This window comes from Diabrotica virgifera, chromosome 7, assembly GCF_917563875.1.
Source record: "Diabrotica virgifera virgifera chromosome 7, PGI_DIABVI_V3a".
Classification (NCBI taxonomy): domain Eukaryota; kingdom Metazoa; phylum Arthropoda; class Insecta; order Coleoptera; family Chrysomelidae; genus Diabrotica; species Diabrotica virgifera.
Genome location: NC_065449.1, coordinates 135,881,516 through 135,894,974, shown reverse-complemented (window position 1 = coordinate 135,894,974; position 13,459 = coordinate 135,881,516).

Genomic DNA, 13,459 nt, shown 5'->3' with positions numbered 1-13,459 from the left:
AAGGGGGTGGTGGGCTAAAATTGCGGTGATTCTTAATTTTTTTAATCACATAGAACGTAAAAAAATAAAAAAAAATATTCAGGCTGTATCGACTTCAAAATAATACAGCATCATGCCAAAAGGGCCTTAGTTATGTATGTTCGGCCCTATTGATCCAATCGTGACGTACGTCGGCTGAAATGATAGGAACTAACCAATAGCATACAATGACATAGAGAAATCAAATACAGCCTCATGTCAAAAAGAATAGAATAAACAAAAATTTCTTTTGAATTAAATATTTGAAATAAAAAATCACACTAAATTTTCTTTTTTTTTCACCCTTTCACTTATCAATATAAACATAAAAGTTTTTAGAGAGTTTCGCCCTCGGTTATAATGTAATCTTTCATTCTGCGTTTAAATTTTTCCAAAATTCTTATTAGTTTTCTCAGGATTCGAATAAACTGAATGCATTTAAATAGCATTGGTCATAATTTTGCGCCTACTCCCTCAAGGCTTAAAAAATGTAACATTTCAAAGGAATGGAGATATTTCAAAGATTCGCTGAGACTATAATTTTTATCTAATATACATATATCTGTAGTCCATCCACTCACGGTAAATATTGCAAAACCTCCGAATTTTAAACAACCGCTTGGATTGACATGAAATTGGGTATGCACATAGCTGACAGGTCAAAGAAAAAGTGATATTGTGCCGACGTGTGCTTTTGCCTTGGGAGTTAGTACAACCACTTTTATAATGTGAAAAGACATACATTCAAAATAAGTCCTAAAGTGGATAAACTGAGTAATTCTAAGCTAGTTTTTGTTCTATAGATTTTTTCTTAACATACTGTTTGAGTTATTTGCAAGTGAATATATTATGTTCGTTTTTCAACAAAAAAGTCACGTTTTTAGACGGTTTTAGAAAAAAACTCAAAAAGTATTTTAACGAAAAATATTCTTAGCAAAAATATAGCGTATAAAAAAGTGAAAACAATGGTGTATGTATGAAGTCTGTAGACCCTGTAAAAGTAGAGTTGTAGTTAAGAGGAAACAGTAGCGATCAACAGGTAGCGAAAACGCGTTCCAAGATTGCGGCTGTAATTTTGAATATTTTTTCGAGATATTTGGCACACGTATTCGTAATATAATAAAGAATGGCGGTACAGAGCCCAATTTGAAAAATATATGAATATGTGGAAATTACTCTGTAATTAAATACAATATTTAAAAAACGAGCCTGTACCGCCATTAAGAAGAACAAAAAAATACACTTTCTTCAAATGAACTTTTTTATCCGATGCCTAGATTTTGTGTCATTTTGGAACTACTAAAATTTTGTATTTCATTAGTAGTTCCAAAATGACACAAAATCTAGGCATCGGATAAAAAGTTTATTTGAAGAAAGTGTATTTTTTTGTTCTTCTTAATGGCGGTACAGGCTCGTTTTTTTAATATTATATTTAATTACAGAGTAATTTCCACATATTAATATATTTTTCAAATTCGGCTCTGTACCGCCATTCTTTATTATATTACGAATACGTGTGCCAAATATCTCGAAAAAATATTCAAAATTACAGCCGCAATCTTGGAACGCGTTTTGGCTACCTGTTGATCGCTACTGTATCACCTTAATGAAAAGCAGGTTCTACTTCGTCAAAATACAAATCGAATATTTTAACATGAAATAACCATAAAACGAAGCACTTTTCGGGAAAAACTCATGACTTACAACTGTTATAAAATGTCTAAAAAGTTTTATTTGTATTTTTATAAACGTTTCTAGCATCAAAAGTTAGTTAGCATCAAAATGAAGTCTCTTTTTTGTTAAAAAAATGTAAAAATCACCGCCTAATTTACTTATGTATTGTTTATGTGATATGTACATTTTTTACTCTTTGAGATATTTAGTATCACTAATGTTTAAGTTATTTTAAACCAAGGCATTTTTTTTCAAAATTAAAATTTTTTTATTTTAAAACCAATTTTTTTTAATAAGCATTTCTTGCCAATAAATCTTATAGATCATATAAACAGTATAATATAAGTAAATTAACTAGGGCGGTAACTATTAATTTCATATGGAATGCTAATTAGGTGGTGATTTTCACGATTTCTTTTAGCAAAAAAAGGGACATATTTTATTTAAAGCGTAACTTACTTTTGATGCTGATGGTGATAGAATAGATACTTTTTAAATAACAAAAATAAAACTTTTTTAAACACTTTAAAAAATTTGTGGCGAGTTTTCCCCGAAAAGTGCGTTATTTTTTGGATATTTTACGTTGAACTAGTCGATTTGGAATTCGACGAATAAGAACCAACTGTTGTTCAGCTCCAACTCTGTTTTTATTGTGTGTCCAGACTTCATACATACATAATTTTTTTTACTGTTTTATAAGCTTTATATTTGCTAAGAATAGTTTTTTCGATCAAATACTTACTTTTTGATTTATTTACGAAAAACCATCTAAAAACAAAAAATACAAGGAATTTAATTAGTTTATCCACTTACGGACATATTTTTACCTATATTTTTTCACACTCGAGAAGGGGGTGGTACTCATCCCCAGAAAAAAGCACACACTGGCACAATATCACTTTTTTCTTTGACATGTTAGCTATGCTTATGTCAAATTTCATGCCAATCCAAGCGATTTTGTAAAATCCAAAAACAGTGAGTAAATTGTCCAATGATATCTTTAAAAAAGACTAGTGCATTTTACAAAAACTTAGGTCAATAAATAATATGAAAACAGCGGAATATCAACCAATGTTGAATGTTTTTACAAAGTATTGTTTATTTTTCGCTACTCGAAGGGGACAACTATTAAACTGGTTTCTTCCACTTCCAGACAATTTTTTAACCGCATATGACATCAAAACCAGAATTAAAAAAATTCGGTTTCGACCTCTTAATACACGTAAATTGATCAAGTATATTTTTCTGTGACTATGTGTGTCACTTCCGGGTACACCATTTTAACCGGAAGTGGTGTAAAACTAAAAAAAGTATTTCTTTGTTCTCATTTTTCTAATGCGCGTCAAATTTCTAGTCGCTAGTACCATCTATGGGTTATAATCTTTCATTCAACCTCTGTGATTATATCTGACAGACGGACGGACAGACAGGCATAAAACCGGACAGGCATAAATATTTGTTCTCGTCTTTCTAAGGCGCGTCGAGTAATACATAGTTTGTACTATTTCTGCGAATTTAGAACAATACTTCGGGTTGCAACTCTTTATCCTGAAGTCGGAGGCCAAATTTCTCACCTTTAGTACCATCTTTGGGTTATAAGCTTTCATTCCACATCTAATTTGTCATGTTTTAACCCGGCATCCGACAGGTGAACTTTTTTGCCACTAACAGACAGGTGGGATGTGACAAACCCCAGCATTGAAAGAGTTAAAGAATCTCAAAAAATATCTCTACGTTTAGATTAGTTAACAGAAACAGTAAAGATGCAGTAGAAATAAACAAACCAAGACACGTTAAATGATACTAGGAGCACTCCCGAATCATAATTTACAATGTGTAAACTTTGGAAATCATGACTTGGAATTTACAATGTATATACTGATGTGATCTTGATTATTGATATGAGATAATATTCTTATATGTCACTTAATTTAATCAATGTATTAATACTAATCTAATTAATTAACCAGATCACATATCAATATGTTTTCAATCTCAGGGCGAATTATAAATTAATTACTTACTTTCGTGGCTTCTGAATATTTCTTAATGGTTCCTAATCGGGATAGAAAAGAAAAGAGTAAAAAAAAATACAAATATGGGTTACAATTATAATCAAAATATTTTTTATTTTATTCAAAAGGCAATCAATGCTTAATATTTGCTATTTCTTATTATTCTTAAACATAACATTTACAACTGGGAATTTTATTTCCTTTTGGTTTTCTATTGAAAGTTTTTATTAACATTTAACTATTAGGAGTTATTAGGGACAACTCTATTTAAGTTTGATGAAGCTTTTCTGATATTATTGATTATGTTATTCAATTTTTTATGTGGAATTTAATACGAAAAACCCATACATTCATGTCCAAACAAATGAGACTGACCTTTTCCTGGTGAACTGAAAATGTCCTCACACAAAACCCTTTCCTGCTATCCTTGGCTGCGATCAAACCTCGTCCTGGCTTCCAGTGATGTTCTCCTTTGAAAAACTAGCTCGAATAGCTCTCGTTCCTGCTTTTGTCGTGATGCTGTGTTCTACCTTTTTCGAAACTGCTATCAGCTACCGGGACACTCTGGGCTCAAGGAGGTTCTTTTACTCTCGACCTGGCCTACTTCTCGTTCCACGATAGATACTCCACACTCACGGAACTACCGGCTTTCTCACTCCTCGAACACTACCGTCTACTACTCGACTTCACTTCTCGACAGCTCAAAACATTCTGATCCCACTTTGTCATTCATTCACCTACTTTCTCAATATCCCTTCCAGATTCACAAATCAACCTTCCACCACCAACTCTCATTCTCAGTATTCCTCAAAAACCAATTTTTAATCTTTCTAAATATGCTTAATGGATTTCAAAAGAAAATATTTAATTCCCATTCTAAAATCACTTTCTACTATTTACAAATTTTAATGACCTATTCTCTCTTTCAAATGAGTCTTATTTAGCATAGGCTAATGATCGAAACCTTCCGCGAAAAACGATAATGAACTATCATCTATTTCACTGAGTTTTATTTAGCATAGGCTAATGATCGACCTTCCGAGAAGAACGATAATGGTACGCGTCATTCACTTTGTTTATTTTAAGCGCACTGTCCCGAGTTCCGTCTAATCACTTCTTAAAATTAAATATAACAATTTGTTGTATACAGGGTGTTCTAAATTTATATGCCCGTGGTTGAGAAAATTGAAAATATTTTATATTAAATTGAATCCTGTTTACAACCATCAAAATTTAATTTTCATATCAAATAGAAATATAACAATACATTGTAAATAATTATGATTCGGGAGTGCTCCTAGTAGCATTTAACGTGTCTTGGTTTGTTTATTTCTACTGAATCTGGATTTTAAATTTAGTATAAATTTCTACGTATTATGACTGTTTCTTGTTGAGAATAAAGAAAAAACTTCACCAATTATGGTTTCATTTCGAAAACAACGCACACATCTTATGGAAAATATAATGTCACTCAAATTCAATAAAATTTATACGAATAGATCCGTTTTAATTTACCGATCAAATCTTATCATTGCGCCAACTCTCTATTTTCAAAAATAAGAGCAGAAATTGATACAAATAAATCTGAAATCAAATGGGTAGGTACATAAGTTAGAGAGAGAAAAAATATTTTAAACTACCCAGATTTTCGGTACTCCATAAATCAGCGGATTAGTTTCACTAATCCGCTTAGGCCCAGCGGGATTTAAGCTCTTATGAATAGCACTCGGAGCAATAATGATTGTAACTTTAACACTTTTAACACTTTATGGACTCCAAAAATGTGATTTCGATAAACTTTAATTGCAATTTGCGCCGTAATTAATCATAATTAAGAGTTGGCGCAATGATAAGATTTGATCGGTAAATTAAAACGGATCTATTCGTATAAATTTTATTGAATTTGAGTGACATTATATCGTCGCCTTAATACTATAACTTGATAACTCGAAATTAGTAGTTTTGAGATAAACGAGTTTAAAGATTTTAAAGGTATTTGTGCTGCAACCATGATGTTGGTAAATACGGAATTCACTCTGCGGCTCTAAAATACTGTTCCTTAACTTTTTGGCAACTGATCTATTTAGGAATATGGTGTAAATTTGTTTTCCAATATGGAAAAAAACATGAAAAATTAAAGTTATCAACTTTTAGCACTACCATAATGTTAACATTTGGTAATGTCGCATGTTGTGCTAAGTCGCATATAAGTGAACTTTTTAACACAACTAATATTTTAAACATTATTTTGTTGAAAATTGGCCCTCTGTCATGGGGGTTGCCAGATCTGCTAACAATTCTCGAATTCTTGCATTAAAATGAACCGAATAAACAGATACCAATTATGTGGTAAGTTCAATGGTTTCAGAGAAACACGTGCTAAAACTAGATAACTCGAGTTATCTAGTTATAGCATTCAGTGTATGTCGTATTCACGATTATTTCGATTAAATAATAGCTTGATAACTTATCTTGTCAAGTTTTAGCACAGAATATTAGTGGCATTTGAGTTTTATCAACTTTCGTCAATCATAAATAAATACTTAACCCGTTTGAAGTGAGATATCAAGTTTTTACAAAATATGGAGGCAAACAAAATACATCTTGTGAACTAGTGATCTCAAAAACGTCAATTTTGGAGTTATCAAGTTATAGTACTAAGGCGACGATATTTTCCATAAGATGTGTGCGTTGTCCGTATTATGACTGTTTCTTGTTGAGAATAAAGAAAAAACTTTACCAATTATGGTTTCATTTCGAAAACAACATAAGTCCACAAACTTTAAAACATAATATCAAAAAAATAAGCAACATTTAAACTTTTTTGGTCTTTCAGATATAGGTCTGGATCCCGCGTATGAAAAAAAAGTTGATTAATAGCAAGCTGAAAATTTGTTAATAGCTTAAGGGTGTCTAGTCGGATAAACTTTGATATATGGGAACACTGGAACAGGGGCAGTTTTAATTTTGGAACAGGTTAAAAATTTGAAACGGTCACACCACGAAAACGGCACATGTATTTTGTCCGACAGAACAGACTTAAACTCTTCGAACAGAGATTAAACTCTCATGCAAAAATTAGACTGCTATTTATCACCAAATGGGCCTTTTAATGAGTAGAGCATGTAGAATATGTCAAATGACAGGAATTATGACAGGTGATAAATAGCAGTCTAATTTTTGCATGAGAGTTTAATCTCTATTCGGAGAGTTTAAGTCTGTTATGTCGGACAAAATAAATGTGCCGTTTTCGTGGTGTGACCGTTCCAAATTTTCAACCTGTTTCACAATTAAAACTGCCCCTGTTCCAGTGTTCCCATATATAAAAGTTTATCCGACTAAACACCCGTAAGCTATTAACAAATTTTCAGCTTGCTATTAATCAACTTTTTTTTCATACGCGGGATCCAGACCTAATAGATGCATTTATAACCCATAATACTTATATAAAATATAGTATTACTATCAGAATCTCTAACTACTAATGGAAAGATTTTTACGTTTCCTGAAAAATTTACACATTGTAACATACAGTGCTTCCATAAAGTAACGCATAATTTCATTATTTCGTAAACCGGCGACTTTAAGGAAAATTTTCGAAACAGGTCGATTTTTATTTTTAAATTACAATTTTTTGGCATATTACATATCATACTAGTGATGTCATCCATCTGGGCTTGATAACGTAATCGATGAATTTTTTAAATGAGAATAGGGGTCATGTGATAGCTCATTTGAAAGGGTATTTAATTCTCTATTTACTAATACAAACAATAACATAATTATATATACAGGGTGTCCAAAAAGAATTCTTTAATTAAATTAATTGAGACAAAAAGAAAAATGTATGTAACTTATTTAATTCAAAATTCGTTTTACTTTTGTCAGAAAATTAAATGTTAGAGCTGCCATCCACCTGCCTCTTGGAAGTTTAAGATTACGCTTAAGCGAAAATCAATATTTAGGTTTTAAATAAAACATTTTTATGTTTGCTGGCACCAATAAAATATATTTAGAATTAAACAAATTACATACATTCATCTTTTTATACCAATTAATTTAATTTAAATAACATTTTTTGGACACCCTGTATAAATAATTATATTAACAATTATATTATTGAATAGAGAATTACATACCCTTTCAAATGAGCTATTACATGCCCTTTATTCTTATTTAAAAAAATCAACGATTACGTCATCACGCCCAGATGGATGACGTCACTAGTATGATATGTATGCCAATAAATTGTAATTTAAAAATAAAAATCGACCTGTTTCGGTATTTTTCCTGAAAGTGTCCGGTTTGTGAAATAATGAATTTATGCGTTACTTTATGGACGCACTGTATATTGTTTCGCAATGACCCATTAAATTATTATAAATGCAATTAACCATTGACCATGTCATGAAAATGGCAATATAAAATTAATTTTTCAAATGTCAAACTTTAAAATTTGTTTTTGTTAACAAAAAAATAATTTAAATATCTATTATGAAATTCGTTACAAACAAAATCTGATATTTCAACTAAACGAAACAAAATACACAATAAAAGTGAATTATTAAACTCATTCAGGGACCCGTTCAGACAAAAGAGCCTACAACTGGTTTTTACCTGAGTGCGAGTGGAAGACTTGTAACGTGAAGCGATCGATATTATGTATCTAACTAGGTACTGTCTTTTCCGTAAAAATGTATATCTTGGCAACATCCTGTTGTTGCCAAAGTGATGTTTAAGCAATGTTTTTGACCTACGGGGGTCAAATTGTCGTTATAGTGTAAGGAATAAAATATATAAATAAATCGGATTACTGAAAATCCGACAACGGTGCCAAGCTTAAAGAAGTGTACTAAGCGAACATTCACGGATTATACCTAGAAAATGATAGCATTGGTGATGCCAAATGACTGCAACGTGAAAAGATGCCAATTTAATATATATATATATATATATATATATATATATATATATATATATATATATATATATATACACATATATATATATATATATATATATATATATATATATATATATATATATATATATATATATATTGATACATGTATCCATGTGACTTCCAAAGTAGATTCTCGTAATACGTTGTTACTTCATATATACCGTTATGACTTCCGATTTCGGAAGTCACAACGTTTTGCCTATATTTTTACGAATTTGGCTACTAGATGGTATCAGAAGGCTTATATTAAAAATTTCGCTGGAAGTCATATCGTATCTAACATACTCATAAGATCAGATTTTAGTTCGACGGTATATCACCAGCGCTAGTCTCGCTCCCGTGCTACTATACAGGCTATGTACACAACGCGTAGCGTCTTCCGTATACCACACCGCTCGGTGTGACTTCCGTTTTTTGGCAACCCTGTGTAACGGTTTCCAGACATTTATCTGTTGTAGATTCGCGGTCCTAATCGTACTTAGTGTTTTGTGTGCCTTTTGTTTTTAAACATGAATAATAGCAGATCTGCTTTACTTTTAAAGTTAGCCTTAAATGAAGGTACAATAAGTGATTATATATCTCTATAATTATATATTTTCTGTACTTATTTTAATCTATAATATTTACTTACCTATTTACTTATATAAATTCATTTTTCTCGTGTTTTTGTTTACTTCCTTTTTTACAATGAACTTCTAATTTAATCTACACTCACCGGCACGAAAAACGGGCACCCCAAAAAAATGGGTAATTTTTGATGTCTCGTATCTCCCAAACCTGTTGTCCGATTTAAGTAATTTTTTTTAATATGTTATAGCCTTATTCTTTAACAAAATAGCTATGATAATATTGTTGATAGACAGGTAAATTTTCATTGTATACCGGGTGTACCAATCAAACTGGGTTTTTTTTCTCAATTTTCACAACAACCTGTGGAATATTCTAGCCTTTATAAAATATTTAAATCAAAGCCTAACTATAGCTCCAGGTTTTATTAACATTCCGTTTTTTTATTCATTCGCTTACGTTGGATAATAAAAAGTTAAGGACTTTAACAACTAGCCATGTTCTTTATCGATACAGGTGTTTCTAAATATAAGTGCGACAAACTTTAAGGGGTAATTTCTGCATGAAAAAATAATGATCGTTTGGTAAAAGAATTTTATATTTGCAAGCATTTGCGGACATAGCTTTATCAAGTAAACGATCATTATTTTTTCATGCAGAATTACCCCTTAAAGTTTGTCGCACTTATTTAGAAACACCATGTATTGATAAAGAACATGTTTAGTTGTTAAAGTCCCTAACTTTTTTATTATCCAACATAAGCGAATGAATAACAAACAGAACGTTAAGAAAACCTGGGGCTATAGTTGGGTTTTAATTTCAATATTGTATAAAGGCTAGAATATTCCACAGGGTGTTGTGAAAATTGAAAAAAAAAACAGATTGATTGGTACGCCCAGTATACAATGATAATTTACCTGTCTAGAAACAATGTTATTACAGCGATATAGTTAAAGAATAAGGCTATAGCACAGGGGTGGGCAAAAGCCGGCCCGCGGGCCGGGTCCGGCCCTTTCGCTTACTTTGTCCGGCCCGTTGAAAAACCCCGCAAGTACCTAATCTTTTTAATCCCTTTTATGTGATTTTGTTGAAATCAACAGTAATAGTTTGCATAGTGTTCACATAAATTATTAAATATATAAATAATAGAGAGTATTATAATTACGAACAGCCTTAGCTAACTATATTTTTAAAAACTGTTTAATTGTAACTATTTACTTTAAATTTCTTTTAAAATATAGGGAAATCCCAGGAGATTCATAATTGTTTATTCGGTATTAATAATCGTATTTAACTCTCAAGGTCTCAAGACAAGCACTCGGTGTTTGGGTATCTATTTCAACCATATCACTGACAGTTTATGATCTAAATACCTCAGCACTTTGGTCCCAATAATATGATTCTTTATTTATTAAATCTGAATTAAGTATGGTTGTTTGGAATTGGAATACCTACTTCAGCATAAAATTCATTGTTACCGATTTTTGCCGAAGTTTTACAACTACTTCGAAAGACGCGTATAAGTTTATTTTGATTTAGCACTGGTCGTATTTCCTATTACTCCTCATATTTCTTTTGATACAGTGTGTGTTATTTTGCAAATATATAATAAATTGAAAAAGTGGAGGACATTTTGTAAGTAAAATTTGAAAACATTGTTTTTATTTTATTGTATTAAAATATTTATTTGTAAGCATTTGCAAAATGATACAATCTAAAAAAAGAAAAGTTGATTTGGAATGCAGAAATTTTAATGAAGCATGGACAGAAAAATACCTTTTTACGAACATTGGTAAGAAAGCAATTTGTTTAGTTTGCCATTAAACCATTGCTGTTTTCAAGGAATATAATTTAAAGAGGCATTTTACATCAAAACATCCAAAATATGCATCGTTTTCTTTAGAAGAACTTAAAAATGCTGCAGACAACTTAGCAAAAAACTTAAATAAACAACAAAATATTTTTAGCAAACAAAGTAACATCGAGAAATCTACCACACAAGCAAGTTATGTTATTCCACACAAAATTGCTAAGTTATGTAAACCTTTTTCTGAAGCAGAATTTGTTAAACAGTGCATGGTAGAAGTGTCGGAGATATGTTGTCCTGAAAAAAAACATATTTTTGAAAATTTAAGCCTGTCAAGGAGAACAATAGTACGACGGATCGAAAATATTTCAGGAAATTTACTCGACCAGCTAAAAACAATAATTGCTGATTTTACATATTGTTCTCTGGCGTTGGATGAGTCCTGCGATATTACTGAGACAAGTCAATTATTAATATTTATTCGGGGCATTAACAAAAAATGTGAAATTCGCGAGGAACTTCTTAGTGTGCATCCAATGAAAGATACAACTACCGGTGAAGACTTCTTTAACGCTGTTGAAGAGTGTTTAGTTAAAGTAAATTTACCTTGGAACAAAATAGTAAGCATCACTACGGATGGCTGTCCTAGTTTAACAGGGAAAAATGTGGGCTTACTAAAACGAATCAGCGACAAAGTAAAACAGTTGCAGCCAGAACAAGACATATTATTTTTACACTGCATTATTCATCAAGAAGTGTTATGTAGAAAAGTTTTAAAATTGAATCACGTCGTTACTGTTGTGACAAAAGTTGTAAATTTTATCCAGGAACGTGCCTTAAATCATCGACAGTTTGTTGAATTTTTGAAAGAAATTGAAAGTGACTTTTACGAAATTCCTTACTACACTGAGGTGAGATGGCTTAGCATCGGTAAAGTTTTGGACAGATTTCAATATTTGCTTGATGAAATAGTATCCTTCTTGTCGATAAAAGAAAAACTACATGATTTTCCTGAATTGCAAAATGAGGCATGGCTAAACGATTTGTCGTTTTCTGTAGATATTGTAAAATATTTAAATGAACTTAATGTAAATTTACAAGGGAAAAACCAGTTCGCTTTCAATATGCACTCAAATGTCAAAGCATTTATGATAAAACTAAACTTATTTGCTGAGAACTTTAATAAAAAAATATTAAACCACTTCCCATCATTACAAACACGACGAGAATTATTGAAAAATTCTGATTTTCTTAAATATAGTTCAGTAACACAAGACCTGCATACTGAATTCCAAAGAAGATTTCAAGATTTCAAAGCTATTGAAAAACCTTTGTCATTAATTAGTCAACCTTTCAATTTCGATGTGCAAGAAGCTCCTGTTGAAATTCAGCTAGAATTAATTGACTTACAGGCAAATAATTTATTAAAAGAAAATGTTCAATCAAACGAATTGAGTGCTTTCTACGGTGCTTTGAATACAGAACATTTTAAACATTTTTTAAACTATGTTCAAAAATACCTAGTTTTATTTGGTTCGACATATATTTGTGAAAGAACTTTTTCGTTGATGGTTTCCACGAAAAATAAATATCGATCACAAATTACTGACGAAAATCTACACTCGGTATTAAGGATTGCTACAAGTGATTTGGATCCCAATTTTGAAGAAATAATATCACATGAACATTCGCGATTTCACGTTTCGCATTAACTATTATAGAAGTTATACTTATAATGAGTATTCTATTAATTTTAACGTTTAATGTTTGTCTTTTTTTTATAATTTTATTTAATATTAGGTATATTTACAAAATATGTATCAATATAAATTAATTTGTATCGTTAAAATATAAATAAATAAGAAAATAAAATCTTTCAATAACTGATTTATTTAATTACCATTAATTTATTACTATTCTTCTAACGCCGACTCCACTAATGAAGGTTGGCTAAAACACCATTGCAAATTCGTCTCTATTTTCTGCTTTTCTTAAAAGCGTCTGTGTGTTTAACCCGGTCCAGTCTCAAATGTTTTCAGTCAGAATATTTGTCGTCTACCAGGACCCCTTTTTCCTTCGAACAACTCGTACATATCATTTCTGAGCATGTGCCGTAAATATGCTGTCTGTCTCCTTTTAATGGAGGTCAAAAGTTCTCTGTCTCTTTCCATTTCGTGCAACATCATTTTGTTCGTATATGATCGGTCCATGGTATTTTCTAAATTCTCCCAAAAAGCCACATCTCAAAAGCTTCCGGCTTTCTCATTAAGTCAACATTAACAATCCAAGCTTCGGCACCATAAAAAAGAATAGAGTGGATATACAACATTTTATCAACTAATATCAGATTTGCAGATTGAGTCTTTGGTGACTCAGAAATGTCCTCATCTTCAAAAAGTCTACCCTCAATTGCTC